Here is a 27,597-nt window from a genome sequence, read left to right on the forward strand (position 1 = left end):
TCCTTAGCCAAATAGCTTCCTTTGATGCTTCATGTGCAGCAATGTTCTCTGCTTCAGTTGTAGAATCCGCAATGGTGCTCTGTTTAGCACCTTTCCAGCTTACTGCACCTCCGTTGAGGCAGAAGACAAACCCAGACTGTGATCTGAAATCATCTTTGTCGGTTTGGAAACTTGCATCCGTATAGCCTTTAAAAATTAATTGATTATCTCCACCATAGACCAGGAAATCATCTTTGTGCCTTTCAGGTACTTCAGAATATTCATGGCAGCAGTCTAATGTGCCTCTCTTGGGTCTGACTGGTATCTGCTCGTAGCATTGAGTACGTACGCAACATCCGGGCGTGTACATATCATAGCATACATTATTTAACCAATCAATGATGCATAGGGAATCCCACTCATTCGTCTACGCTCATCCATTATTTTTGGGCACTGAGTCTTGCTTAAAGTCATTCCATGAGACATGGGTAGGTAGCTAGCCTTGCTTGGAGTCTTCCATATTGAATCTTTCAAACACCTTATTGATATAAGTGCTTTGACTAATTCAAATCATCTTTTTAGATCTATCTTTGTAGATCTTGATGCCCAATATGTACTGTGCTTCTCCTAGATCCTTCATCGAAAAACATTTCCCAAGCCAAATCATGACAGAGTTCAACATAGGAATGTCATTTCCGATAAGTAATATGTCGTCGACATATAATAGTAGAAAAGAAGGTTTGCTCCCACTGACCTTCTTGTATACACAAGATTCGTCTGCGTTCTTGATGAAGCCAAAGTCACTGACTGCTTCATCAAAACGTATATTCCAGCTCCTTGATGCTTGCTTTAATCCGTTAATGGATTTCTTAAGCTTGCATACCTTTTTAGCATTCTTTGGATCCTCAAAACCCTCAGGCTGTGTCATAAACACAAGTTCTGTTAAAACGCCGTTTAAGAAATCGGTTTTGACATCCATCTGCCATATTTCGTAATCGTAATATGCAGCGATTGCTAACATTATCCGAATAGACTTTAGCATTGCAACTGGTGAAAAGGTTTCATCGTAATCCACACCGTGGACTTGCCTGTAACCTTTCGCAACCAATCTAGCTTTAAAAGCTTCTAGTTTCCCATCCTTGTCCTTTTTAAGTTTAAAAACTCAATTGCTTCCTATGGCTTGGTAGCCATCTGGCAAATCAACCAAATCCCAAACTTGGTTTTCAGACATGGAGTCTAATTCAGATTGCATGGCTTCTTGCCATTGCTTGGAGCTAGGGCTCGTCATATCTTGTTTGTAAGTCGCAGGTTCATCGCTTTCCAGCAATAGATCCTCATGTCTCTCATTCATCAAAATACCTAAGTATCTTTCCGGTTGAGACCTATATCTCTGCGATCTACGCGGGGTTACATTTCTAGTTGGTTCTTGATTCTCACCAGATACTTCTAAAGATGTCTGAGTTTCAACCTGAATGTCATCTTGAGCATTCTCTAGTGTTTGTTGTTCGACTCGAATTTCTTCTAGGTCTACTTTTCTCCCACTTGTCATTTTGGAAATGTGATCTCTTTCCAAAAAGATACCATCTCGAGCAAAAAACACCTTGTTCTCAGGTGTATTGTAGAAGTAATACCCCTTTGTTTCCTTTGGGTAGCCCACAAGGATACATTTGTCAGATTTCGGTTGAATTTTGTCAGAAATTAATCGTTTGACGTATACTTCACAACCCCAAATCTTAAGAAAAGACACATTTGGAGGCTTTCCAAACCATAACTCATATGGTGTCTTTTCGACAGCTTTAGACGGAGCTCTATTTAGTGTGAGTGCAGCTGTGTTTAGTCCATGTCCCCAAAATTCTATTGGACGTTCGGCCTGACCCATCATTGATCGAACCATGTCTAGCAAAGTCCTGTTCTTCCGTTTTGACACACCGTTCCATTGAGGTGTTCCAGGAGGAGTCATTTCTGACAAGATTCCACATTCTTTCAGATGGTCATCAAATTCATAGCTCAGATATTCACCGCCTCTATCAGACTGCAGTGCCTTAATCTTCTTGCCTAACTCATTCTCTACTTCACTCTGAAATTCCTTGAATTTGTCAAAGGATTCAGACTCATGCTTCATTAGGTAGACATAACCATATCTACTGAAGTCATTAGTGAAATGATAAAGTAGCTGAAACCACCTCTAGCATTTGAACTCATTCGTCCACATACATCTGTATGGATTAAACCCAATAGATCAGTTGCTCTTTCTCCAACATTAGAGAAAGGTTGCTTTTTCATTTTGCCAAGTAAGCATGATTCGCATTTACCATAATCCTCTAAGTCAAATGGTTCTAGAATTCCTTTCTCTTGAAGTCTTTCTATGCGCTTCATGTTAATATGGCCTAATCGGCAATGCCATAGATAGGTGATATCTGAATCATTCTTTTTGGCCTTTTTGGTATTTATGTTATAAACGTGTTTGTCGTGATCTAGCAAATAAAGTCCATTGACTAATCTAGAAGATCCATAAAACATCGCTTTAAAATAAAACGAGCAACTATTGTGTTTTATTAAAAAGCTAAATCCCTTAGCATCTAAGCAAGAAACAGAAATGATGTTTTTGGTAAGACTTGGAACATGGAAACACTCTTCCAGTTCCAAAACTAGCCCAGAGGGCAACGCCAAATAATAAGTTCATACAGCTAATGCAGCAATCCTTGCTCCATTTCCCACTCGTAGGTCAACTTCACCCTTACTTAACCTTCTACTTCTTCTTAGTCCCTGTGAATTGGAACATAAGTGTGAGCCACAACCTGTATCTAATACCCAAGAAGTTGAATATTCAAGTATACAGTCTATAACGAAAATACCTGAAGATGGAACGACCGTTCCGTTCATCTGATCTTCCTTATATTTGGGACATTCTCTCTTGTAATGGCTAATTCCATCACAATAAAGACAGCTTGATGTGGACTTGTCCTGCTTTGTTTTCCTTTTGGGAACTGACTCAACATCGCCCTTGAACTTTCCACCACTACCTCAAAATCGGCCAAAAGAATCATCAATAAGAGACCTCTTTTGCAAAATAAGAGGTTTCTTAATAAAAAGAAACCTATTACCTTAGAAAAGTGGTTTCTTTGATTTGATATGTAAGAAACCCCTCCTTCAGAAAAATGGTCTCTTTATATGCTTTAGATATCATATCTTACATAAGGAACCATATTTCCTTTTAGGTGGTTTCTTTGATTTCTGGAAAAAATAAAACATTTTAAAAATAGATAAGAAACCTCTTTTTTAAAGTGGTTTCTTCAATAGTATGTTTTTAAAATAAAAGAAATTAAAAAAATGTGAACGCCGCATACTCCATTTCCTGGCCTCCATTATCAAGGGAAAAACTCCCTCTCACTTTCCCTCCATATTCTTCATACCTTCGATGGGTCGCTCGCCGTTTTATGTTATTCGAACTTAATTATTTGGCAAATTATTAAGCATAGTTTAATCTTAAAACTATATGAATACTTATGATTATGTGTTATAAATTGTGATTATGTATCACCTATTTATAGGAAGGAAATATCGGACTTAGATATCCACTAGGATTCAATTTACTAATTCAATTAGAATTCTACTTAAATCAATCCTTTGTATTTTGGTGTTTAATTAAACGACTAACTCTAGTGGATTTAGGAAAACAACTAACCGGACAAATCCTAAGCGTCTAAGGATTCGTAGCATGCACGAACACAACACACACACACGCACAACCCACGAAGGGTGTAGCCTAGCTTCCATTGTTTGAGTCATTACCGAAGTAAGAACCTCAAGCGATATATGATACCAAGAAAGTTTGATTGCTAGGTCACTTCACTTTTAAACATAAACTTATAGGTAGAAACGGAATCGTAAATTCCTTTCATTTGTTCCTTGTTTTCCTATTTCTTGTACCCTTTCTTATAGTGTTAAGAATTGAATTCTCTAGTGTTGACTTTTGTACTTTGTTTAGACATGTCCAATGTCACTCCAACAAAGTTCTTACCATTTAATTTATGTTGAATATTCTGTTTCAACTAGATGATATTACCAGAAGCTTCTAAAGTTCTCTAAGAATCGATCTATTCGAATGTCTAGGGACTAGACTCATTCGAGAATTAAATGGACAAAGATATTAAATTGTTAACCATTGGTCAAGCTGAGTGTTTAAACTCAATGCTTTATGATCTCAGAACTACATTGTATTTTGAATTCACAAGCACCAATCGGTTTTCCATTCGACTTTGATATTGGAAAACAACCATAAAAGTCGCTAAAGAAACGTACATTTAAATTGATCACTTTCTCTCATTTCCGTGAATCGTTCTTAGATTCACTACCAGTCGAGGAAATTTACTGTTACCTTTCTAAAAGGATTTACTGCAGTGCAAGATATTTAATTATAAACAATAATTAAAACATACATTGAAGCATGCAAAGTCTAAACATTTATCATGAGTAATAGCTTGAAAATTAAAGCAATCATGCAATTTAAACAAGTTATTGGCATTTAATTCGAATTTATTGTTCCGGCATGTGTGAATAAAATGAATCCAAGATCCTAAAATCATCGAAGAATTAAGCACATATATTTTATGCGGAAAAACCATAAAGCCAGGAATCCAAATTAATTGTCACATAGTCAATTAGCATAATTTAGGACACATACATGTGACGCGTGCCTTCCCTAGCTGCTCCCGAACCGAACAAGAACAAGTTTAGGACTCCAAGTGTCGTCCCTCCGTAGATAGTCCACAGCACGTTCGGATCCGCCTTAGATTCAATTAACTAGAATATAGTCTAAGGTTTTATGTTATTCGAACTTAATTATTTGGCAAATTATTAAGCTTAGTTTAATCTTAAAACTATATGAATACTTAAGATTATGTGTTATAAATTCTGATTATGTATCACCTATTTATAGGGAGGAAATATCGGACTTAGATATCCACTAGTATTCAATTTACTAATTCAATTAGAATTCTACTTAAATTAATCCTTTGTATTTTAGTGTGTAATTAAACGACTAACTCTAGAGGATTTAGGAAAACAACTAACCGGACAAATCCTAAGCGTCTACGGATTCGTAGCATGCGCGAACACAACACACACGCGCACAGCCAACGAAGGGCTTGTTGTGCGCGCGCGGCTCTGCCCAGCAGCGCTGGCACGCGGCCCATCGCAAGGACGCTGCCAGCTGCTGGCCTTGCCTTGCTCGCTGGGCCTGGCCTGGCTTCGTGCTGGGCCCTTGCGTCTAGCAAGCTCGTCCGATGTTTATTTCGTACTTTGCGCTTCCGATTCGTTTTCCGATTCCGGAATTCATTTCCGATTCGAACAATATTTAATATTTCCGACTCCGGAATTAATTTCTGTTTCGAACAAATATTTAATATTTCCGATTCCGATAATATTTTCGATTCCGGCAATATTTCCGTTTTCGGCAATATTTCCGATTCCGGCAATATTTTCATTTCCGATAATATTTTCCGATACGTACCATGTTTCCGTTTTCGGCAACATCTACGACTTGAATAATATTTATATTCCCGATACGATCCATATTTCCGTTTCCGGCAATATCATCGTTTCGGAGTATTCATAATTTGCCTTTTGACGATTTCAGCTCCCACTGGAACTGAGATCCGTCGATTCCGAATATTCATAAATGGAGTATTAAATTCACTTAAATACTTGATCCGTTCACGTACTATTTGTGTGACCCTACGGGTTCAGTCAAGAGTAAGCTGTGGATTAATATTATTAATTCCACTTGAACTGAAGCGGCCTCTAACTAGGCATACAGTTCACTTGATCTCACTTAATTATTAACTTGCATATTACTGAACCACATTTATTAGAATTAGCATTGAATGCATACTTTGACCAAGGGCATTATTTCCTTCAGATTCGGTATTTATCTCTCTTCTGTTTTCTCTTTAAGTGGTTAAGAACTGAATTCCTCCCTAATATTTGTGTTGTTTATCAGTTATATTAATTTTATTTTGCTTAGTTGGTGTGATTTTTAAGTTTTGTGCCTATAATTCCATTTGTAATTGATGATTTAGAATGTAGTGAATTTTTAGGGTATTGAATTCGATCAATTCTTTGGTATAAAGGGACGATATAGTAGAGCAATAGAGCATCGATTCTCCTTATTGTTGATTCTGCTTCATCTAATTCTCCTTATTGATACAGGATCACAGGAGAACCATCCCCAAAAGCTAGCTCAAGGGGAGGAGAGCCCATGATCCTATATAAACCCCACATCAGCCACCCATATGACCGATGTGGGACTTAAGTCCCATACCTTACAATGGACCGTAACATACCACCCCTCTTCGCAGCCACATGCCCTCATGTGGCAGGCTTTGCGCTAGGCAAAGAGAGAAGGTTCCTAGCCCCGGACGAGCACCAGCGTCACCTCCATCGGTCACATGTGGTGCTAGGAGCGGTGGTCGGCTATGATACCATTGATAAGGGAGCTCGAATAGCTCTCCTTTAATGGAGACCAACAACAGAATCTAAGAGAATTCAGATAAAAGAAGAGAGAGAGAGAGAGAGAGAGAGAGAGAGAGAGAGAGAGAGAGAGAGAGAGAGAGAGAGAGAGAGAGAGAGAGAGAGAGAGAGAGAGAGAGAGAGTTTGGGATACAGGACCACAGGAGAACCATCCCCAAAAGCTAGCTCAAGGGGAGGAGAGCCCATGATCCTATATAAACCCCACATCAGCCACCCATATGACCGATGTGGGACTTAAGTCCCATACCTTACAATGGACCGTAACATACCACCCCTATTCGCAGCCACATGCCCTCATGTGGCAGGCTTTGCGCTAGGCAAAGAGAGAAGGTTCCTAGCCCCGGACGAGCACCAGCGTCACCTCCATCGGTCACATGTGGTGCTAGGAGCGGTGGTCGGCTCTGATACCAATGATAAGGGAGCTCGAATAGCTCTCCTTTAATGGAGACCAACAACAGAATCTAAGAGAATTCAGATAAAAGAAGAGAGAGAGAGAGAGAGAGAGAGAGAGAGAGAGAGAGCTAGAGAGAGAGTTTGGGAAGATTTGTATTGTATTATGATGCCAATACAATGTACCCGGAATTAGTTTATAAGCTGCCAAAACAGCTAACTAACTCTCTAACAAATCCCCTATTTTTAAGCAACTTATTCTTCAAGCTAGCTAACAACTTTAACTAACTTTCCCGCCAAAACTTTCAATGACAATATTTGATCATTTTGGATTTAAAAACTGAAAATTAAAGAGAATAAAGACTTCTCCTATAACATAAGGATGGACTTTAATTTGAATGTTTGGTTTAATATATAATTGACTTGTTTAACTAGTCACTTGTGCTTGTTTTGGATCCGTTATGTCGAATTACTTGATTTTGAATGTATTCGGTTAATTTTACACGTCTTTTGCCTTTTGGATATTTGTTTTGCTGTGATGTTACAAAGACATGAATTTGAATCTGATTTAGTTTATACAGTATATATGTAAATAGTAGTTTAAATTACAAAAAACAGTAATAAGTTAATTAAATGGTGTTTAGGAAGTTGTTCTATATACGCAAGGTTTGATTTGAAAAGTTGATGTCTGGATATTATTAGAAATTAGTGGTTTGTATGAATCTTTGGTCTTTTTTCCAATTTAGTTACAGTTCAGATCACTAGTGTACTTCGCAAAACTCTAGAGTTAAATGGAACTGTGTTGTCGGTTGAGTCTGATTTTTGTTACTTATTTACCAAAGCGACTGATTTCGTTATTAGTCTTTATGAATGATTTGAGTCATATGTATAATATGGTCTTGCTTGTTGTAGTGGCAGGTTAAGTATTTGTGGATTAGGAACATAAATTTTTAGATGACATTCCCTTCTAAGAAATAGAGTCATACGTATAATATGGTTTTCAGGCCTCCCTTATAAGAAATCATAGTTTATAGTGGTCAGGTACTTTTTAGCTTGTTTGTAATAGTCTGAAGAGTCGTCTCCTTTGCATAGACAGTCTGATAAAGTCGTCTTCTTTGAATAGAATTGTATTATTGTACCACATGTTTCTTCTTGTGAGTTTTGTGATGTTTGGATTTCAGGTTTTGGAGAAAATCAGACTGGGTTTAGAGTTGAATGACTTCACTATGCAGCAACGATTGATTGCATACATGTGTTTCTTACGGGAGCTATATAAAAAATTAACAATGAGCATGTGGACTCATCTGTTATCTTTGAGACGATATACTTTATTCTTGTTTTTGGCCATGGTACTGCTAAGATATTAAACTGTACATCTCTATGAGCTCACTCTTCTTTTATAAGATGATTTCTCCTGAAAAAGTTTGCTGATACTGACAGAGTGACATGTGTGTTATGATAGTTTTTATAGCTGTTCAAGTTGTTTATATTTTTTTTTGCCTTCCTTTTACTTAATGAGCCTTGGCCAATGTCAATGTTGACCTATGCTGACTTGAGGCAACATGGTCAAGCTTGATTCAGTCTTTTGACATGCCAGACTGGCTTTAGCTCTTGCCAAAATCATTCACTAGTCACTATCTTATGTGGTGGACAATTACAATGCTATCGAAGATGAATGTCATGAAGAGTCCGACACATTTTTATATTCAGGGAATTTTTTTTGTAATATTGTTTTCATTATAAGCAAGTTAAACTTTTTATCTACCAAAATGTGTTAGAAAACATAGCATAGGCTTCAAGTATATGCATTTTGTGAAAATGGAGCCTTGTTTATGGTGATGTATTTGTTGGATTGTTTCCAATAGTCTGATACGTCTATTTTGCTTAGAAATGTGTCATATATATACGTAATGCTAAGAGAGAGACTTATGAAGTTATGATAGTTTTGTTTGTTTGTGGTTAAAAATTCAGAATGAATGCATATGATTTTTGGTGAATTAATTTCTTAAAACTGAATGTGGATTGTGGATTTGTGATATTTTTTACTCAAATTTTGAGTGCCAATTGATGTTCCATGATGTAGCCTTGAATGAGCGCTTAAGACGAGTCTAGATGTCTGCTTGTTAGCATTCGTTTTTAGCCATTAAGGTTCTGTTTTGCATTCCCTCTTGGAATTCGGTTCTGTTTTGCAGAAAGTGGCCAATTTGTATCTCTGACAGCCATCTAGAACTCTTATGAGTACTAACAAGCATATTCAATGCCCTGGTCATGAGTTGTGTATGTGCGTGTCCACTTTAAGGTTTTTTGTCCTCTGATTACGGAAGCATGGAAGCTCATGACCAATATGCAATGGTGTGTTCTTCGAATCAGAACGGAAGCATGGAAGCTCATTTCTTATTAAAAAAAATAAGCGTTTGATGTCGCATCCCATGGTAATGGTGCCCATGTTAAGCTTCCTAGACCTTCACAGAGTAAACCTAATGTTTATAAGTTTGGTACTCCTTATAAGAAAATGTCCAAGGAGCTTTGTCGCAAAGACCCCAAATTGTATCCTTCTAATGGTTGGGAAGTTCAGTTTTTACAGCATTTGAAATGGGTTTTGATTTTTTTTGTATCACTACTACAAATCGCGTCTGTTATCGACGCTTTTTAGACCGTTTTTCGACGCCTATATGCGTCGAGAAATTATCCCTCGACACTTTCCTGAAGCGTCGAGAAAATTAGAGTCGAAAATATTTGCGGCGCTTTTTGGCGCCGAGAATGTAGACGCTTTTTGGCGACCACCTTTTCCTTTCAGCGTCGACAGCCTCGCCGCTTTTAAGCGTCCACATATCTGATTTATGAGCGTCGATAAGATTTTTTTCCCGGTTTGCCCAACATTTTCCTATTTAAAGTTCTCGACACTTACGGGTGTCTAGAAATTTGTGTTGGCGGGAATTATAATTCTAAATGACCACCATAATACGACCCCAAAAAAGCGTCCAGAATTATTTGTATAATATTAATTACAATAGCATCAAAAATTAAGAGTTATGATTAATTATCATTTCGGGGGTCCAACCGACGCTGTACTCAAATTTTATCCACAAAGAAAATTCAGTGAAGGTAAAACTTACCATAGAGATCAAAATGAATAAACGACAAGAAAATCTATTCATTACTAATGTATAAATAGAAGAAAAAATGAGTCTTACATGAATTTGTTCAAAATTGATATATACTACAACAAAATAATTATTTATACCGTACATTAACATTGTAATATTATGCACACTTCTACCATTTGTTTACATTAAAGGAATTGAACAACTTATATTGAAGTGCTTGTTTTCAAAGAACTGCTGCCAGACACATCCTTCAGCACATTTAGCACACTTAATACAGTAAAGCCTGCAAATCCAAAAAAAGAGAAATAAATCCAGTGCATAGTCTAAAAAACTTCGAAGAAGAATCTGCACTTAAATATGTCACAATATCATGCACGGATATCTTACGGGAAAATTACCTTCTGACATGGCTGTAAGCTAAATACTCTTCTGGAACAAAAATTTGATAGCTCATTTGCATTGTCAATTTTTAACACACCTGAAATAGCATTAATATTACTACATGAACATTAATATAGAATGTGGAGATTCAACATTATTATATCACTCAACCGATTTCCTAATCTGACTCAATATGATTCAATAAGTTCACCCAACATATGTCCTACATTTACTACACATAAACCAGTTAAAATTGGACCACAAGTACAGCAACGGAAAATAGAAAAGTTGTGAAATGTGTACTTTATATCTTTCCTTTCCTTCCAACTTCTTTACAAATTTCAGGATCCAGACAGGTTAGCTAACATACCCAGTTTGATCACAACGGGTGGCTAATATAGACGAGATGACACAATGCTCATCACATTATATGGCTTGATTAACCGAACAAAATATTTTATTTCACGAAAGTAGGAGTGATCAAAATAGGGACTGAAAAAATGTGATTGTGAACCTTCTCAACGAACCTCACATTCACGCCAACTCGAGTCCCAGTACTTGCTAGTATCCTTCTGTTTGTTGAAGAAACCGTTAGAGAGAAGCCATCTATATTTCTTCCCTCAAAGGGTCGCAATACTCAAGGAAGGCCGGATGGCATAATTCCTATCGCCGACTGTCTAGCGTTTAAGCCTCTAAGATGTTTAAGCTAAAACTGTAACGGGGAATATCTCAAACTCTTGTCAAGAAAATCCTGGTTGTGAAGATATCTGGGTAGCCAACCAGATGCATGGTCTGCAACCATTCAGCCACACCCAGACATTTGAAAGTGGACTGAAAAAAGGAGACATAATATTAGGTGACAAAGATAGAACATATTGTTAAGGAAATATGAAAACTTTTAGCTTTTTTGTGTTTAGTTTAATGAGGAAAATGAAGGAAAGAGTCCAAATACTCCAAATATATGACGGGTAATACTAAGAACGAACATGTACTTGTTTGGTGTAAACTCTAATTACTGCCATTATTAATGATTCTAGCAAAACTACAAGAAAAATATCGCTTTGGATTTTGAGATGCCATTGAGCTTTAACTTATTAACTGAATGACCTTAAGGTCCTTAACAGAACATTTAGAAAATCAAGAATATCACCCGCATCTCCCTCGAATGATAGGTCATAAATTATGCAGACCTTTCATAAAATCATTTTACTTCATAAATTCTGCAGACCTTTAATCTCTCAACTTGCTTGAATGATATTCATCCTTGAAAACCTTTTTTTAGGTTTTCATGATCAGGGTAAAATATACTTGCAAATTGCTCTTTTCTATGTGACGGGCGTAATAAAAATTATTCCCCTGTTAATAGCGCAAGATAAATAGGAACTTCGGATCAGTTTATAAGAACTTTTTCTATTTAAGGCACTTTATGAAGATTTAGAGGAGCGATGAAATACAAAAACAGTTTAATGAGAAAAAATTAGAATAATTACCCGTTGGTGTGCCATTCCCTAGACTTGTTGTAGGTCTAACCCTCTTGCGATAACTCGTCTCTTACTATATAGCAACTGCAAGACAAATCACACAAAAATAACCAAACAAGCCACATTAGTAACAAATGTTTACAAAACACTACTATTACATATCTCATTAGTAATAAAGCCTTTGTTAATCTTACTCCATGTTCCCCTTAGGCTAATATGAATGATAGAATATGAATAAGTCTATCATACGAGCTACAATTAAGAATAATTAGAATGTTCTAACCCTAATGAAAAACCAAATTTCAGATTTGATGGTAATAATAAGAATAAGAACTGTGATACAGTTAAACAACACAAAAAAATAACTTTTCAATGGGATTTGAAGATACACTAAACAATACATTTTCAACAAGCTCACATTCATCTGAGACAAAAACCTTATGGATTAAGTTAAAAGACAGCCTTTACGATTCAGAAATTCATCATTTCTTGGAGATTTTTTTTAGGATCATACCTTCCTACATTGCCTTTCAAAAGTCGGTGAAAGGTATAAATCAGAAGCAAACAAAAAGTGGATATTTAGTTAACTCACAGATTTCTAGTATCAACCACATAAACCTAGTGCTCTAAGTTGCCAAATCAAGGCCTCCAGGGCATACACAGAACATTCTCTAAGAAACTGCAACAGAAACGTGTCTGTTTGAATATTTGATCACCTCCCCGCTCATCCTCATCCCATGCCTTCAGTTCACATCCTATAACATCACCCAACTGACAGTTACGCTTCATCAGAGTGATTTAAGGTAAGGGTATATTAAGCCTAACTTTCAAGTTCAAACATATATAATGCTTCGCCATGAGTTAACCATGTTCATATTGAGAATACTGATTCACAGCTAAGTTACGATTTGTTGCCCAAACCTGTCATTCGTTTTCTAATGCCAAATATCAATTTTATCATGTTTGTAATTTAGAATACTGATTCACACCTAGGCCGGTTAAGATTTGAAACTTAGAAAGAATTTCAGACGATCGATACCTTAATACCTTCCCAAACTAATTCCACAGTCCTAAATCTTAAGCCCTATCTAGACAAATAGGAACGAAATTTACCACTTTCTCATTATAAGCCTGCATATTATAGTAATCACTAAATATCTGAGCTCCCAGCTCCTAATGTCATTGAAACAGATTCTCTGCATATTCACTCTGTAGAGAAGACTGTTATTGCTAGTTCACATAAATTCAGACCTGAAATAGTAGGGCCAAAGCCAACGGAAATCAAACTGAAGACCAAAATGGATAAAAAAAAAAAAAAGGTATTTAGACCAAGGTACTACCCAAAAAAGTTGCTAGTACAAGTGTGGGTATAGTTCACTGCAAGTTATTGTTAAATACAAAATATTTATGACTGGTAGCTGCATCTTTACCTGGTATTATGTGTTATTCAGAAAATGTTCCTCGATCAGCAATTAAACTCTTCGCCTAAGCAACAGCTCTCATGATAAAAGAAAAATGAGTGTTTCGGATCGAGAGAGCACAAAGGTTTCTTTTAAGTCGGATGTGGGCCATGTGACTAGTGATGTACCAGGTATGCATATCCCCGTCTGATATAATAGCTAATTAGAGAATCAAAAGCAGATGGTGAGGATTTATATTCTTAGTAGGGGTTTATAATTGACATGCAACTTATAAGTTGGACTGTCGTGTAGCAGATTTGCCTAGATTATTCACCACCAAACCGAATTGGTGGGGCTCTTTGCCAAGAAGTAATCAACTATTCAAATCAAGAAGAGGACATAAGATAATTGATATGTAAGGTTTCAGGAAGGTAGATTGATCTCTGCTGAGTTCATTAGCTTGATTTTTAGGATAATAATAATAACATTGCCAATTGAGAGTTTATAAAAGTATTATAAAAGAAAAGAGAGAAATTGAGAATCACATGGCAATGGTATAGGCAGCGAAAAGCAACATCCCCAAAATCCAGCCTTGAAATAAATTGAAGAAACAAACTACTTGAACATCTGAAATTTACATAAGAAAGTCATCTCTTCTCAATGGAGGCACCAAACATTGATTTATACCAAAATTGTACTCTCAATAGATGAAATATGACTGTAAAAGAAAAGTGAGAAATTGAGAATTACATGGCAATGCTATAGGCATACAACGGAAATGACTTTATTCCCAAAATCCAGCCTTGAAATAAATTGAAGAAACAAACTACTTGAATATCCGAAATTTACAGAAGAAACACAAATAACAATGTCAGTTCTTCTCAATGAAGGCACCAAACATTAATTTACCAAAATTTTACTCTCAATAGATGAAATATGACTATGATATTCTCTTAAACCATCAATTTACCCAAATTTGAAAGTAAACCCTTAACACACAAATCTAAAATTAACAAGAATAGAAAAGAACAAAAATCAACTTAAAAAAATGCATTGATGTATTGTTCGAATTACCCAGCGCCAGACCAAACTTAGGAAACTAGATTCCGCGAAATGTAACTGCAATTTTTTTTCACCCAATATTTCTCTACCAAAGAAGAAGGTAAGTAAAGAATCAAGAAGAAAATAATCTATAAATCTGCTCAATATAAACCCTAAACTCGTTTAAACAAGAAAATAACTAATTTATCGTGCAAAATATTTGCATTGAGTTGACAGATAAAACTAATTACAATAAGATAAAACTTGGAATTCACTCAATCAAAGAACAAAGAGCAAATTGAATTCCCAGTAATACATTCAAGATCTAAAGAAGATAAGAAAAAAGTATGATAAGAGAGCTTGAATAAAGAGAAAGAGAAATTATTACCTGAAAGTTGAGTTAGAAATGTCGACCGAGGACTACATGTATGTTAATGTTGATCTGAAGGCAGAGAAATGCTTATTCATGTAGATCTGGAAGAGAGAGAGAGAGAAGAGAGAGAGCGGTGTTTAGGGTTGAATGCCGAAAGTTTTCCCCCAATTTGGACCCGGGGATGTGAAGTATGACACGTGAGCCTCACATGGCCATTTTCTAAACTCTCGACGCTTATATTCATCGAGAATTTCAGAGGACACAGATAGGCGTCGAGACGACGCGCGGACTATCATGTAGTTCAACGCTCTTCCCCTTGCGTCGAGGCCAAAGCGTCGTGAAACCACGGTTTTTGTAGTAGTGTATATTGTTCTTAAATTTTAGAAGTGTGGATTTATTTTAATGTTTTACAGCATACCGTTATTTTAAATTGGTGAATTTCAAGTGGAGTAGGTTGGATTTCGATATTTCTCTTCTTAAAGATCAGTTATGTGTGTTCGTAAATGACTATATAGTTTATATTTGGAGTTGTTTGGTTTAATTAGAATGCTGTTGTAGCTTTTGGTGGATCAATTTTTTTATACCATTTTGATCTATGTTCTTGTTTTCAAGGGTAGTGGGTCTTTTAACTAGTGTTCATATAAAAATCTTTCAGTGTTAGTAGTAATTCATTAGTCAGGCATTATTTGGTCAATATTTGTTTTTGCTCTAGGGCAGTCATTTCCCTGATAGAGGACTAGGAATCAGAAAAATATCGACTGCATCTTATACTTCCCTTGGGGTGAAAGCATTTAACTTTGAGAGGTGCAATGAAATTTTTGCTTAGAAATTGTAGCAAGGAATCATGGTGACAGCTAGTATCTGGAGTTCTTGACTGACTCTAATAGGACAGGGAAATAATGTTTGAGCATATTTCAATAGGACTTAGTGACCCAGATCCACTCATACTACATTTTGTTGAAAATAAAAGGACCTATAAGCAAGATGTGAGAACTAGAAACAAAGTATTTGTAGTATGGAAAATATAGTATATTCGGAATGTTGCATTGAATTCCCTTCATGGGTTCTTGAATGGTTATACTCCAACATATAATTTAGAGTTGTGTGTGTATCTCAGCCTGCTTCCATTAATTACTTAGAATAATCTTATAACTTTACCTTGTACATTGAATAATGGTAGTCAGCATTTTCGGGTATAGTTAAAATGTTTAAGTTATATCATAAGATAATATTGAGATAGCCTATGTTTTAGATTATTATCATGTTGCGTATATAACTGAATCACTTTCATAGTTATTACATCAATATTAGCTTTTACTTCGGGGTGGTTTGCATTCACTACTTTTAAGTCTCAAGCTTTCACCTCTTGTTTGTAGCCTCCTCACTTAGTATCAGTCGAGTCATGCTTGATTATACTCCTAGAGATTCAACTGAAGTATTCATGAAGCACTTGTTGTTGGACAAATTTATACAACCGTGACCATGTACTTATGAAACATGTTGCCATCACCAACCTTGAGGTTAAAGACAATCACGAGGATCGAGGAAGTTATTGGTGGTTGCCTTACTCTTGATTTATGCCAAGAGGTATGCAATGTTCTACTCTTTTATTAGTAATTAATCTCTCGATTCTATCTCATTATCTTTTTCTGAAATCAATGTTGGTGTTACTTGATGTAAACTTGGGGGGAGTTTATACTAATTATTTTGGTTGCAGTTAAATGTTAAATAGAAGCGCTTCTAGCTTCATAGAAGAGCGGCAATTTCGCTGTTTGTTTATGCAATGTAATTCCATTGTTGGTAGTATTGATGTTAAGAGTGTATGTTGCTCTATTTTCTTGGTTGTTGCTTTGAAAAGTATTTTAATTGTTGGAGCTATAGATGTAAAATTAAGTTCATTTTAGGGTATTGGGACTCCAATTTGGCTAGCTGATTCTTTGGACCAAGTTCTGATGTCAGTCGACCAACTTTCTGTTGATAGTCATGGAAGAAGCCCATATGAATTATGGTGGGATGACGATATAGTCAACCTAGACGACCTATGAACATTGGATGTGTACGTATTCATCAAGAAATGATCAGAATACTTGGTTTCTTTCTGTGTCCTGAATCTTTGGCGTTATGCAAGAGGCTTCATACCTCTAATAAACCATTGCTGGTTTTTCTGAACCTGGTTGATTCATTTTAGGGAAGACAGGAAAACTGAAACCATTGCTGGTTTTTCTAACTTGGCGATCTCCCATAATTGGGACTTTTGTTGTTAATTTTTCCTATATTGTATGGCTTTATATAAATTAAAAAGCTGATATTATTTCATTTGGTCGTGTTTTATAATATTGATTTTTGATACAAATTTTTGATGTTTTGTAGTATTATAGTGGAGAGTACCTACTACTTATTCTCAAGCGAAGATTGATAGTTGAGAGATTTGTGGGTTACCTATGTGTCCGAGCATAACGAAATCGATGAGGAATCTGAAGATGATGATATGATGTAGGTGATTTGTGACTTCATTTTAGTTTTAGAATTTTGTATTTCTTTGCGGAGAAGATTATAGGACGAAACATTAAGTACCTTTAGACGCTAACATTTTTTGTAATGTTTTTTTGGGATTAAAGAAATTAAGATTTGGATTATTTTGGCATTATAAGTATGTGATACTTTTGTAAAACAAAAATTGTACTATCAGGTGGCAAAAAAATAGTTACACGCTTCGGATTCGAAATATAGGGTCGTACGTACCGTACAATTGCACACAAAAAATATAGAGTGCAATTCAACGCAAAATAAATAAATAAAAAATAATCAGTGTAAAAAAAGGTTAAGAAACCTCTTTTGCGGAAAAAAAAAAAAAAAAAAAGTGGTTTTTTAGGTATATAATTATTTATGCCCAGTAAAATATAAGAGACTTCTTTTCTGAAAAGTTGGTTTCTTAAATAAAATTAAAGAGACCTCTTTTCGGTTGGAGGTGGTCTTTTTTATTTGATAAAGAAACCACTATTCTGGAATAAGTGATTTTTTAGATAGGGTAATTAAATAATAAATTGGAAAATTGGTAATTATTAATCCAACATTTGCCCGGTTTTCTTTAATTAAGCCTACCTATGCGATATTTCTAAATAATCCAACCTTTATGACCCAACTACTATTATTAAGCCTGGATGACCGGTTACCTGCTACAAAGTCAAAGAAAATTTGTAATTATTAATCCAACCTTTGCCCGATTTTCTTTAATTAAGCCTACCTATGCGATATTTCTAAATAATCCAACATTTATGACCCAACTACTATTATTAAGCCTAGATGACCGGTTACCTGCTACAAAGTCAACGTTAAAAACGTTGACAACCCAAAGTTGGTTTCCCTCCTAAAATATTGGACACGTCATCATCACTTGCCACCTAAACAAGGATTTCAATATTTTTTCAAAAAACCCTTAACCCTTCTCTTCTCTATACCGTGTTTCAATTCCTCTCTCCTCCATTACTGCTGCTTCAACCACAATTGTACTGGTTCATGACATTATCAACGATTTTCTTGTGGAAATAGGTGACTTCATCCACGCGCATTCAAATTTCGTCTCCAAAATCGTACAATTGAAGGTGAACTTACGAACCTTAGCGTTTTTGTTCCTTTTTTGGTAAATTTTGAATTTTGGGCTTCCTTGATGGTCAGTTCGTAAAAACTCTGAGTTGTTGCAATAATATAGTTTTTTTTTATTTTGTGGGATGTTGGTTATTGTGGTCTTGTTGAAAATTTAGAAAGAAAAAAAAACCTTGAATTTGAAGAAGATCCAGATCCAACAGGCAATTTCTTTACCCCAGCCATAGCAATTGCTGATTATTTTTGATGAACTTCGAATGGAGAGGTATGACCGTATGAGGGATCGACAATGGTGGAGAAGAGGTAGAAGAGAAATAATGGAGAGGAGTGCAGAGATGAAGCAGAAAATCGCAGAGGATAGAGGAACGAAAATTAAAATAGGAATTAAAGAAAATAAGGGGAAAAGAATAAAAATAAATTATAATTGGTATATGCCACGTAAGGGTGAATACCGCCTATAGCAGGTTAGTAACTTGTTAGGCTTAATAATAGTAGTTGGGTCATAAAGGTTGGATTATTTAGAAATATCGCATAGGTAGGCCTAATTAAAGAAAATCGGGCAAAGGTTGGATTAATAATTACAAATTTTCCTAATAAATTTAATATATAAATAACACCTTTCTAGGGCAGGTAGTTTCTTACTTTTTACAAAGAAACCACCCCAAAAAAGTGGTTTCTTAACCTAAGAGACCTGTGATTCTGAGAACACCTCTCATGAGGTCTCTTATGTATATTTTTAGGTGGTTTCTTTTGGGTTTTTTGAGGTAGTGCACCTTTCTTGAAGGGTCTCCCTTTAGCCTTGAGTAAATCTTTGGCTTCACAGTTGAGTACTATTTCAGCATTTTTGACTAGCCGACACTAGTGGAAAAAGGCTTATTTGCATCCCCTCATTTGCCACGCCATTCTGAACATGTGACGCAAATGACAAATTTTAGCATAAAATTTAGTCATTTGCGTCGCAGCTTTGTTAAACTGCGACGCAAATGACTCTAGGATGCCCCCAGAGTCATTTGCGTCGCAGATTAGTAAAACTGCGACGCAATTAACTCAATCAAGTGCGTCGCAGATTTACTAATCTGCGACGCAAATAACTCTGGGGGGCATCCTAGAGTCATTTGCGTCGCAGTTTAACAAAGCTGCGACGCAAATGTGTTTTGATTTTTTTTTTTCGAATTCGCGCTCAGCTTAATTGCTTAGGAACATTCTGACTTAGGTTAATATTGCTCGACAAACACTAGCTGCTTCCCTCCCAAACGAAACCAACACCAACACTAGCTGCTTTGTTCTCACCGGCGGCTTCACCCTGTTCACTGTCGTCGTTGCCTTCGCCGCCTTCCGTCGTTGCCGCGCCGTTCCTTCGCTGCTTCACTGCTTCACTGCTTCGCCACTTCACTACTTCACTGATTCCTGCCCTTCTTCCTTTTTAGAGCCGCCGCCCACGGCCAAGGAAGTCATCCACGGCACGGCAGCCGCCCACGCCGCCGCCCACTCAGCCGCCCTTGTTCATTGTAGTCTCTCCTCTCTTAGGTATTGAATTTTAATTTTGATATTTATTGAATTTTAATTGTGCATTTTAATTTTAATTGTGGACATTATAATTGAATTTTAATTATGCATTATAATTGAATTTTAATGGTTGATATTATTTGTTGAATTTTAATTGGGTACATTTTAGGATTTAGGTTTTGTTGAATTTTAGTTGTAGGTTTTGTTGAATTTTAGTTGAATTTTAATTGGGTACATTTTAGGATTTAGGTTTTGTTGAATTTTAGTTGTTAGGTTTTGTTGAATTAAAAGTTATGAAATGAAGTTTTGGGTATGAAATTGAAGGAAATAATGCCCTTGGTCCAAGTATGCATTCTATGTTAAGTCTAATAAATGCGGTTCAGTATTAATTAACAAGTTAATAATTCAGTGAGATCAAGTGAGCTGAATGCCTAGCTAGAGGCCGCTTCAGTTCAAGTGGAATTAATGATATTAATCCACAGCTTACTCTTGACTGAACCCGTAGGGTCACACAAATAGTACGTAAACGGATCAAGTATTTAATGGCATTAAATACTCCATCTATGAATATTCGGAACCGACGGATCTTGGTTTCAGTGGGAGCTAAGATCGTCACAGGCAAGAAATGAATACTCCGGAAACGATGATATTGCCGGAAACGGAAATATGGATCGTGTCGGAAATATGAATATTATCCAAGTCGTAGATGTTGCCGGAAACGGAAACATGGTACGTATCGGAAAATATTATTGGAAATGGAAATATTACCAGAATCGGAAATATTGCCGGAAACGGAAATATTGTCAGAATCGGAAATATTGCCGGAAACGGAAATATTGTCAGAATCGGAAATATTGCCGGAAACATTGTCAGAATCGGAAATATTGCCGGAATCGGAAAATAATTCCGGAAACGGAAATATTAAATATTTGTTCGAAACGGAAATTAATTCCGGAATCGGAAATATTAAATATTGTTCGTATCGGAAATAGATTCCGGAAATGGAAATTTAATTGGAAGCGTATCGTACGAATTAGCATCGGACGAGGCCTGCCGGACGAAGGCCCAGCACGAAGCCAGGCCGTCGCCCAGCAAGCACGCACGCCACAAGCCCAGCGCGCGCCAAGGCCACGGATGCGTGGGCCTTGCTGCGTGGGCTGCAGCTCGCACGCATGGGCAGTCCTTGTGGCTGCCGTGTGTGTGTGAGTTTGTGCTCATGCGTGATTCCTGAATCTGCAAGAGTCAGTGTATGATTAAATGTCTATTCCTAATTGGATAAATTAATTAAATAGAATTCATGTAGGATTCTAATTCCAATTAATTCGCATCCTACTAGGATTACGATTCCTTTTCCATAACTCTATAAATAAAGGCCTAGGGGTCATAATTTATATACAAGTTTCAAAGTATTCAAAAGTGAGTTTTTGAGAGAAAATTCAAACACCCATCTTGCCCCAAAAGTGCCGAATTTTCTGAGTACCTTAAGGGCGATTCTAGTTGGTCAATCTTAAGGCGGATCCGGACGTGCTGTGGACTTTCTACGGAGGGACGACACTTGGAGTCCTAAAAGACTTGTTCTTGTTCGGTTCGGGCGCAGCTAGGGAAGGCACGCAACAAAGAGTATGCATCTAAACTATGCTAAATGATTATGTGTAAATAATATGTTTCCTGGGTTAATGGTTGTTTCCGCATGATCTATGTAATGTCATATGTATCATAACCTAACAGTGGTATCACGAGCCCCTTATTATTTTCATAATCTAAATTGCATGAACATGGTTAAATATTACAAATTTGCAAGAATTAAAAGGGGTGATTAATTTTCGTAATTGTTAATTAATTGCAAATTGCGTTTATTTAATTATATGTACGCAGTTTTTCGGCAGTTTCTTCATTACTCATCCGAATTGAGTGATTTTTGTGTCAATTCCGCATGTAAAAGGCATTCTAAAATTTTGACAAAAATAGTATTTTTCTGCCGAACCCAGAATTCTCAAATTCGAAGCTTAACTATGACTTTTCGAAGGTTTTAGTTTTTCGGATGCAAAATTTCGTAAATTTAAGATGTTAAATTAAATATTTGCGATTCTTGTTGATAAATCTTGAATTTTTGATTGACCTACTGCATATGTTTAACAAGTTTGAATGCCTAGTCTTGTTAATTATGCAATCTAATTTGTAATTATGATTAATTTGTTGAAAATTAGAATAATTTAGAATTAATTTGATTTTCATAATTAATTGTAATTTAATTAGAAACCTATGATTAAAAACCACCATAAAAGTTGTAAATTTACGATAAATTTTAAATTTTTATGACCTAGACTTGAATCCATATCAATCGGAAATCAATTGGATAATAAATTTTCGATTTTTCGCCCTAAAATTATGAAATTAATAATATTTATTAATTTGTCATTAATTTTAAATATAAATTTTAAATTTTATGCGATTCGTTCAAATAACTTGCACGCACGAAGCAATGGACGCTTCGTGTTACCCTTAAGGGGTGTTGTATAATGCGGGCATGCGACGACGAGCAAGGGAGCTCGTCGCCCGTGCGGCACGAATGCAATGAGCAAGGGCGTAGTGCACGAGCACAAGGCAGAAGCCCTGCCTTGTGTCGTGTGCCACGAGCAATGAACGAATGGGCATGGGCGAAGGGCGAGCCAAGGCAGTCGCGTGTGGGCAGCAAGCGAACTGCGCCACAGCGCGCGCTGCCTCGCACAACAGCGCGCAACCTCGTGCGCAGCGAGCGCAAGCTCGCGTGCCACGAGCGCTGCGCACAGCATCACTCGCGCGCACAGCGCGCGACGTCGCCCGCCCAGCGAGCGATGTCGCGCACCAGCGAGCGATGGCTCGCGCGCGCGCAGCGAGCGATCTCGCGCGCCAGCGAGCGATGGCTCGCGCGCACCAGCGAGCGATGCAGCGCCCCAGCGAGCGATGGCTCGCGCGCACCAGCGAGCGATCTCGCGCACCAGCGAGCGCGGTAACGCGCGCGCGCTGCGAGCGATAGCTCGCGTGCGGTGGGCGTTGTGCGGAGGCTTGCGTATGGGACAGCAGCAGCTATGCAACGAGCGCATGGGCTGCGCGCACATGGCCAGCAATGGCTGTGTGCGTACAGCCCATGGGCGTGCAACGCGTAGGATGTTTGCGTTTCGATTAGATCGTTTTTGAATGTTTAATTTGAAAATTTCAGTTCACGTAATTTTAATTGATTTTAAAATTAATAATTTGAATTAATTTCTTGGATTTTAATTTTGAATATTATAATTATAATAAATGGCATTTATTCTAATTATTTTACTAAAATTAAAATCATAAATTAATTTAAATGTGACTGAAATTAAAATTAAATTTTTGGATTCAATTATAAATTTATATGAGCTTTAAATTTTAATTAAATTTGTATGTTTCCGGTTAGACTAGAAATACAATTTTATGTTTAAAATTAGTAAAGCATATGAATTTATTGGTTTGAGTGGGACGCTTTTTAGTCATAAACTCTTGATTAGGTCTACAAATCCTTAAGGTTAAAACAACTCGATTAGAATTAATAAGGACTGAATAATTGGTAGATTATTGGTGCCCTTGATTAATTGCTGCAAATGTTTACGTGATGCATAATGTGTTTTACTAACCAGCTATGTGGGCCATTCATGATAATGAATGGGTGAATGGTATATATTGTATATGTACTGTTTTGCAGGTTATGAAGTGACTAGTATGGCCCAAATAGGATAGAAAATATGGTCTGCGTACCATTAATTTGAATGTAATTGGTCTAAAGTACCAAAGTTATTTTTCAATTCAAATATGGTCTGCGAACCATCAAATAGTTGTAATTAGTTATAGCTTATCCTATTTGAAGAAAATGGTGCCTCCCACGGAGATTTTCAAGACGGACTTTGAAGTCAAAGCTTCAAGATGAAGTCGGGCCATACTAGATCACAAATATCTTATGCATGTTTTAAGTTATTTATTGTTTTAAATATGTCTTAAAATGCATGAGATCATAAGCTTGATTATGTTGCATGATTAAGGATTTTAGTTCACTTAAAATCTAACCAACATAGTAAGAGCCTTAAGTTCCAAACTTAAAAATTGAGTTAAAAGGTGCCATGCCAAAATATACACTTGCTTGGATATCCTTTACATCAATCTAGTAATAGTTTTCGCTCAGCGAGGTGTTACTTATTGGTCCTAAAGGGGCAAGGTACACAAATAATTGTGAGTACACGTTAGTTTTGGTGAAACTCAACGATATAAGTAAGGAGTCCTTTTATGTCGTGGCAAATTCGATAGGTTTACCTAATAAGTTCTTAGACGTACCTATCAACCAAGAATAGTTTTTAGACTATTAGCAAAAGGCTTTTTGCTTACCTAAGATGTTTTAGGATTAAGTCGACAAACTGTGCTTAATTCTTCAATGATTTTAGGATCTTGGAATCATTTTATTCACACCTGCCGGAACAATAAAATCGAATAAAATGCTAATAACTTGTTTGAATTGCATGGTTGCTTTAATTTCAAGTTATTATTCATGATAAATGTTTAGACTTTGCATGCTTCAATGTATGTTTTAATTATTGTTTATAATTAAATATCTTGCACTGCAATAAATCCTTTTAGAAAGGTAACAGTAAATTTCCTCGATTGGTAGTGAATCCAAGAACGATTCACGGAAAAGAGAGAAAGTGAGCAATTTAAAATGTACGTTTCTTTTAGCGACTTTTATGGTTGTTTTCGAAGATCAAAATCGAATGGCAAACCAATTGGTGCTTGTGAATTCAAAATACAATGTAGTTTTGAGATCATAAAGCATTGAGCTTAAACGCTCAGCTTTACCAATGGTTAACAACCTAATATCTTTGTCCATTTAATTCTCGAATGAGTCTAGTCCCTAGACATTCGAATAGATCGATGCTTAGAGAACTTTAGAAGCTTCTTGTAAGATCATCTAGTTGAAACAGAATATTCAACAGAAATTAAAATGGTAAAAACCTTGTTGGGGTGACATTGGACATGTCTAACAAAGTATAAAAGTCAACACTAAAGAATTCAATTCTTAAGACTATAAGAAAGGGTACAAGAAATAGGAAAACAAGGAACAAATGAAAGGAATTTACGATTCCGTTTCTACCTATAAATTTATGTTTAAAGAGAAGTGACCTAGCAATCAAACTTCCTTGGTATCATATACCGCTTGAGGTTCTTACTTCGGTAAAAACTCAAACAATGGAAGCTAGGATACACTAATGACCTACAAGTGAGAAATGAAGCATGGCAATGCTACATTAGTTGTAGGGTCATCTAGTTTGTTTTAAGTCCTTTCAAAGGCTGGAACTAAATGGCTATTTTGTTCCATAATCAGCATACCTAAATTTCTGCTTCAAACACAGAAAGACTCACATTCAGAAGAACAAAAACAATGCTTGTTTGTTTGTTTATTTGAATGAAATGGTCAATTACTGGTTGAGTCAATATGCTTGATTAAAACAAACAACTCTTTAAAGAACTTTACTAGGTTCAAATCAAACCCTTGATTTGAGTTCCATTAAATCTTTGGCATTGTTGCTTAGACCATATCAACAAGTTAACATTCATAAGCTCTATTTTGATGGACTTTTGAAAGTTGGTTGATTTCTAGATCAACTTAAGACAAGCTAGTCTTACTTGTTGAAAGTAACAAAGAATATGAACTATTGTTAGAACGCCTAGACGATAGAGTTCAAAGCTAAAGAAAGTTTTTATGACTTTATTATTTCACATGGATTTGAGTGAATATAGGTTTATTTACTCAAATGTGATATAAGTTGAATCTGTTTGGCTAGTTCAAAGATTCAGAAGTATAAAATCCACTCGGCAAGAAATCATAAAGATCTAGGTTAGATCATGTTGATGATTACTTGAGACCAAATATGATCATCAATGATTGTGTGTTGTAATTTCACAATCTAGGTCCATAAGATATGGCATATCTACGTTGGAATGATCGAAGTCAATTAGTACTTGATTCGATCAATGATGAATCATAAAGACTTTTCCTATAATTTCTAAAACAAAATGCTCAACTACCACCAAACTAAACCAAATTCGTCAAAGCTATTGAAAAGTAATTTCAGAATAACTTTTCATAAAATATATCTAGAGAGTTGCAAAACTCAGTGGGAGCTTAGTGTTTGTCATTCGACAAACTAAGGCCCAAGTATAGATATATGTTTCATTGTGATTTATTCAAATGAGACACAAGGGTATTGTTTCTACCACGAATTTTTGAGAACATAATGTTTGTTTGCTCGAAATAATGTCCTTTTGGAGATTCGTTTCCAAAATGACAAGTGGGAGAAAATAGACCTCGAAAGTCTTCGAGACGAACAACAAACATAAACGGACATTCCGGAGGCTTTTCGAAGTGCTTCAGAAAATCCGAACTTATTCTTTAAGGACTTTAGAAGTGGCTTTAAAGAATAGACATCTCTTAGAAGACTTTACAAGTGCTTCAAGGAGAACAGAATATTCAAAGGACTTTCAAGTGGCTATTGATATTCTATTGTTTGATGTTCTATACCCAAGTAGGCATAGAATTCAAGTCACTGAAACTATGAGATTCTTCTATTAGATAGTGAAGAAACATAGAGATCAGGTCAATGAAACTATGAGATTCTTCTATTAAATAGTGAAGAAACCTACAACTTGCAGTCAAACTATTATCATATAGATTAATGAGTTTGTGACTTGTAAGAAAGCTATGACGAAACCCAAATTCCCTAAAATGGTTAGAGGCCATATATAGACTCAAATGTTTTAAATGGTTAGAGGCCATAAAACATACTCAATGTTTTGATGACAAAATTGAAATTTTGTTGATTTGCAAGAATAGTTTCACACCTATTGGTTGCAAGTTTGTTTTAAGGATAAAAACCATCAAACATGGAATTGTGTTCACACACAAAGCTAGATTAGTTGCTAAAAGTTACAAGCAAATTCACGATGTGGATTGTGTTGAAACCTCATGCAAAATCGTAATGCTTCAAGTCTATAATTCAAGCAATGATTGCATATTGGTAAATATGGCAATTGGATGACAAAAGTATTCCTCAATCAAATGTTGGAATAAACTATGTACATGGCATGTCATAGGATTTGTGGATCCAAATAAATGCTTGAAAAGGAAAGCTAGCTTATAAAATCTAAGTACAGATTTAAGCAAGCAATTGGGAATTGGAACTGTATTTTAAGTGAAGCTAATAAGCATTTTAGTTTCATAAAATATACATGATTCTTATAGATGTATAAGAAGTTTAGTGGGAGTACATAAAAACTTATTTGGTCCTATGTGTATCACACACATATCTCTCTATTGTGAAATAAAATTCAAATGCTAATGACTTAGATTTGAAATTATTCATCAATAATGGACCATGGCGAAACTTAGTACACACTGGGTATTAAGATCTGTTTACAAAGATCTTATAATATTGTTTTGGATTAAGTAATGGCATTTACTAAATCAAACACGAAAGACTCCATTGGAGATATTCGACCCATATGAATAAATCTAAGTAAAGGATGTTTTGAACTATGTATAAGCATTTACTAAGTTAAACATCAAAGAGTCTAAATGAAATTCTTAACCTATATTATATGTCAAAGAATTTAGCTGAATTTAGTATCTACTGAAACTAGATAAGCTAAAGTTACATGAATAGAATTCAATTGGGAATTATTCTGCAAAAGAATTTATCATGTATGATATAATATGAGGATCGCCAAAAACGTATCGTATGACTTTAGGCATGACG

The 27,597-nt window shown here is 36.0% G+C and overlaps 1 long non-coding RNA gene across 2 annotated transcripts; it reads right to left on the reverse strand.

Annotated features, from left to right (window-relative positions):
- Positions 1 to 10,034: 10,034 nt before the first annotated feature.
- On the reverse strand, positions 10,035 to 15,070 carry LOC110794602 (uncharacterized). Of its 2 annotated transcripts, none has more exons than XR_002535070.2 (5): positions 14,699 to 15,070; positions 11,879 to 11,953; positions 10,759 to 11,219; positions 10,406 to 10,485; positions 10,035 to 10,290 (listed from the first exon to the last, which is right to left on the reverse strand). It is a non-coding gene; the product is annotated as an uncharacterized lncRNA (long non-coding RNA). The 2 variants fall into 2 exon arrangements; XR_008931079.1 differs by having other exon boundaries at positions 10,916 to 11,219; positions 14,699 to 15,044.
- Positions 15,071 to 27,597: the final 12,527 nt, after the last annotated feature.

This window comes from Spinacia oleracea, chromosome 3, assembly GCF_020520425.1.
Source record: "Spinacia oleracea cultivar Varoflay chromosome 3, BTI_SOV_V1, whole genome shotgun sequence".
Classification (NCBI taxonomy): domain Eukaryota; kingdom Viridiplantae; phylum Streptophyta; class Magnoliopsida; order Caryophyllales; family Amaranthaceae; genus Spinacia; species Spinacia oleracea.